We start from the raw sequence: 4,808 nt of genomic DNA on the forward strand, positions 1-4,808 counted from the left end.
CACACGCACACGCACACGCACACCGTGAGCATATACCGCACACACGCACAACCAGAGTCACAGCACCGCTTCCCCTCCCCCCAGACACGCACCGGGTGCTGCAGTGGCCCGAGCCGGCGCCAGGCCTCCAGATCCCGTCACCCACGTTCCCGCCCGAACCCCCTCGGCTCCCGCACAGCCACGCTCCCAAGATGGCAGCTGCGCGGTTAGCCGCGTCCCCGAGCGGGAGCCGCAGGGCGCGGGCCAGCCCGAGGGTCCGGTGAGCGCCGGGCTGGGCGCGGCGGCGGCGCAGGAGGCCTCGGCGCCTGGATCAATCCGGTGGCCTTCCCGGCGGCGGCGGCAATAGCCGCGTCGGAAGCCTCCCGGGAGACGGCTGCTTCCTGGAGGGGGCGCCCACTCTCCTGAGATCGCCCCTAACCTGACGCGGAGCTCTTTCTCTCCTTTTGCCTCCTCAGCCCTTGGGACGGGGTGCTTCTCTAACCTACTTCCAGGACACCGGTAGCCTGAGGAACCTCAGCTCCGAGTTGTCTTTTCCTTCCTTGCACACCCCTAACTCCACAAAGTCCAAAATACCAAGGAATACCAAACGCTTTTCCCAATAAATTCCCTTCATCCATCCCCAGGAGCTCCCTCTTTAAATTCTTCCAGAGGTCCCTTCAGATCCAAGACCTTGCTCTGGAATCCTCCTCTCACCTCAAACCGAGGAGTCCCCTAGCCGCCACCCTTGGGGCCCAGTCCCTTGCCTCCAACCGCTTTCTCTGCAGGCTTCGTCATTGCCTCCTAAATAGGTGTGCGCTCCTTAAGACCCTAACACTTCGTTAGACGAGAGACCCTCCTACCATCCCATCCACCCGGCCCTTTTCCTTTGAGTGGCAGTGAAGAGAGGTAAGGCGCTGGGAGGCATAGAAGGTGTGTGAGTGGGTCGGGGTTCCATGAATACGCGGTCGTATTCCTTCCCCGGTCGCAATGCGGACCCCTTCTGTAAGCGCACGGCGGAGCGCGGTTTGGGGAGTCACGGTGGCCGAGTGGTTAAGGCGTTGGACTCGAAATCCAATGGGGTTTCCCCGCACAGGTTCGAATCCTGTTCGTGACGGCCGCTGCTTTTTTTTCTTCTTCTTCTTTCTTAACAGCACGTTAAGAGAGACCCAGTCCCCGCCTGTCTTTCTTACTTCCTTACAGTCTCTGAAAGGGAAGCCGAAAAGTTTCGCCTTGGTTTGGGGGATGGGCGGACTACGGGACACTTTGGCTGCTGGGCTGTAAGGCACTTTCAGAATTTTACAACCAAGCTTGCTAACAGCGTTTCAGGTTTCTCTGGGAAAGGATGACAGAGAATTTGCTTGAAGAAGGGTTGTTTTAATATGCGAGTGCCTGTTTTGCCATGATTGTTAAGCCTGGAGTTTTTAGGAAAAGAGGGCACCTCTGGATTTCCCCACCAGCCGCTCGTGAAAGGAAGATGTGGCAGTCTGCTTCCATAAAGAGTTACAGCCTTGGAAGCCTTATGGGGCTGTTCTGTGCTATGGGGTCGCTCTGAGTTGGAATTGACTCGAGGGCACTGGGTTTGGTTTGGGTTGGTCTGAATTTCATGACTAGGAGTCACACCTGCTGTGTCTGATTACGCTGAGGAGCAGGAAACGGGGTACTCTTTTCATTTGGATTTCCTTGAGGTTTGGGGAGTCACTTGAGGAAAGTGTACCACAGGCATCTCAGGGCTAGAGGGAGTAGTAGCCTATTGAAACGTAAACATTGCCCATCTAGTTGGAACTGTCACTTTTCACTGAGTGCTCATTATGTGCTAGGTACTGTTCTAAATATGTTTTAAGCCAGTTTGGGGATTAATCGCTAGTTTCTAACCCTACTGTATTCATTTTATCCTGCTCCTCTTAGCCCTTAATTTCTGGGGAAGAATGGGGAAGATCTCATTGAGGATGTGCTTTTTGTATCTGCTTATTCTCTACATAACATCTTCTCTAAGAAGGGTCTTGAAAGGGCAAAGGTCATTCATGGAGCTTTCCTACACATTTATACTGTGGAGTTTCTCACCTTATCTTTGTTCATGCTGTTCTTTCCAGGATCACCACCTGGAAAGTGTCCCTCCCCACTATCACTTTCCAAAATCCTTCACATCTGTTAAACCCCTGCCCTTTTATTCTCCTGATCACACCAACTAGAATTTTTCAATCCACCACCACCATGCACTGAGTTGCCTGCAAGGACTCTCCCATGACAGACCTCTGCAAAATAAATATTGTATGTACATTCCAAATGCTACAAATTTTACCTCCAAAATGTCTTAATATGAGGCCTGCTGGCGCAGCGGTCAAAGAGCTCAGCTGCTAACTGAAAGGTTGGTAGTTCCATTTTACCAGCCGCTCTGTGGGAGAAATTTGTGGCAGTCGGCTTCCATAAAGATTTACAGCTTTGGAAATCCTATGGGACAACTTGCTTCATAAAGTGGAAAGTCAGAGAAAAAGAGGATGACCCCCAACAAGGTGGATTGTAACAGTGGCAGTTGCAATGAGCTTAAGTGTAGCAGCGATTGTGAGGTTGGCACAGGACTGGACAGTGTTTTATTCTGTTGTGCTATGAGTCAGTTCCAACTTAATGGCACCAAACAAAAACAATGGGATAGCCAGGATCGACTCAGTGTCTGTGGGTTTGATTTTGCATCTGGTTAAATATGAGACTTCAAAAAGTTCGTGGAAACTGTAATTGAAAGGTAATGGAATTGTTCCAGATGCTTTTATGATGCCCACCTTGTGTATTTCAAGTCAGTCTATTTAGGAGTATAGGCTGGCTGAGCCTGCCACTTACTAGAGCAAGATATGTATCCTTTCTGGGCCTTCACCTGAAGTAGGGGTAATTGTGTGGGCTATAACAGTATATGGAGTCCTGGTGGTGCCGTGGGTAAATACACTGAACTGCAAAGTTGGTTTGAACCTCAAGGTTAGCGGTTCAAACTCAGCAGCCACTCCTCAGAAACCCTATACAGGGTCCCTGTGGGTTGGAACCAGCGGGACAGCACTTAACAACAACAGTGTAAGAGTATATAAGGAGTCCTGGTTTGGTGCTGCAGGGTAATGCACTAAACTGCAAAGGCAATTTGAAGTGCAAGATCAGCAGTTCAAACCCACCAGCCACTCCTTGGAAACCCTAGACAGGGTCACTATGAATCGGAACCAACTCAATGTGCTTAACAACATGTAAAGCTGCACTAAAATACCCAAGCTGCTGCTCAAACCTTAAACTCTTTGATGACTGCTCTCTGTATTGTATAATCTAACCCTTTAACTCACTACTCTTCTATAACTACATCCCACCCAGTGGCATTCCTTAAGTTCCTGGTGATATTCTCTGCATGGAATGCTTTCTTCTCCTTACCTTCCACTCCATTTATATGTTGACTCCTGACCACCTGTTGTCCACCACATCCTATGCCAGTTTTATATTTGAAGTCTTTCTTCCCCTGTAGAATACAAACACTGGCACATAAAAGCCATTCCATTTTTTTAAATTGTTGAATAAAGGAATGTTTTCTACAGTAGTTTTGTGTTGTTACTGTTAGCTGCTGTCAACTCCAACTCACGGCAACTCCATACGCACGACGACATTTTGCCCAGTCTTGAGTCCGCCTCACAATCTCCAGTCCATCCCTGTAGCTATTCTGCCAATCCATCAACTAAGGGTCTCTTACGCTCTTATAGGCCCACCAAACATCATCCTCTGGTGATTGATACCTCCTGATAACAGGTCCAAAGCAAGCTAGTTGGACCATGTTCTATTGTGATGCATAGCGTTTTCATTGGCTAATTTTCAGAAGTAGATCTGGTCTTTCTTCCTACTTTTAGTCCAGTGACTTACTGAAACTTGTCTACCATAGTATTTGAACAGTGCTTTAGCTTCCAAAATTGTAGCAACATGCAAGCCACCAAAGTATGACAAGCAGATAGTTAGTTTTAATCTTCACTCAGACTGCATTATAAGCTTCTTCATGCTGTTAAGTGCCATCAAGTCAGTTCTGACTCATAACAACCCTATGCACAACAGAACAAATGCACAACAGAACTGGGCAGCTGACTGCCCAGTCCTGCATCATCCGCATAATTTTTGCTACACTTGAGCCCACTGCTGCTGCCACTGTGCCAATCCATCTCATTGGGGCCTGCCGCTTTTTGCTGTCCTTCTACTTTACCAAACATGATGTCCTTCTTAAAAGTCTGGTCCCTCCTGATAAATATGTCCAAAGTATGAAATGAAGTGTCACCTACTGACTTCTAAGGAGCATTCTGGCTGTGCTTTCTCTTATGGTCTTCCTTATTCATTGCCCAACTTTCACATGCATATGAGGCTATTGAAAATACCATCGCTTGGGTCAGACTCACCTAAGTCCTAAAATTCACATCTTTGCTGTTGAGCACTTTAAAGAGGTTTTGTGCTTCAGATTTGCCTAATGCAGTGTATCCTTTGGTTTCTTCACTGCTGCTTTCTGAATGTTAATAGTGGATCCAAGCAAAATTAAGTCTTTGACAACTTCAGTCTTTTCTCTATTTATCATTATGTTATTTACTGGTCCAGTGATGGAGATTTTTGTTTTCTTTACATTGAGGTGCAACTTATACTGAAGGCTGTGATCTTTGATCTTTAGCAGTATTTCAAGCCCTCTTCACTCTCAGCAAGCAAGGTTGTATCATCTGCATATCACAGGTTGTTAATGAGTTTTCCTCCAATCCTGATGCCACGTTCTTCATATAATCCCGCTTCTCGGGTTATTTGCGCAGGTTGAATATGGTGACTACAACCCTGGCACACCC

General features: G+C 47.7%; 1 non-coding gene across 1 annotated transcript; it reads left to right on the forward strand.

Moving 5' to 3' along the window:
- The first annotated feature begins 1,011 nt into the window (after positions 1 to 1,011).
- Positions 1,012 to 1,093, forward strand: TRNAS-CGA. The gene has a single exon. It is a non-coding gene; the product is annotated as a tRNA-Ser (tRNA).
- The last annotated feature ends 3,715 nt before the right edge of the window (positions 1,094 to 4,808 follow it).

The sequence above is a fragment of the Chrysochloris asiatica genome, unplaced genomic scaffold (assembly GCF_000296735.1).
Source record: "Chrysochloris asiatica unplaced genomic scaffold, ChrAsi1.0 scaffold00033, whole genome shotgun sequence".
Classification (NCBI taxonomy): Eukaryota; Metazoa; Chordata; class Mammalia; order Afrosoricida; family Chrysochloridae; genus Chrysochloris; species Chrysochloris asiatica.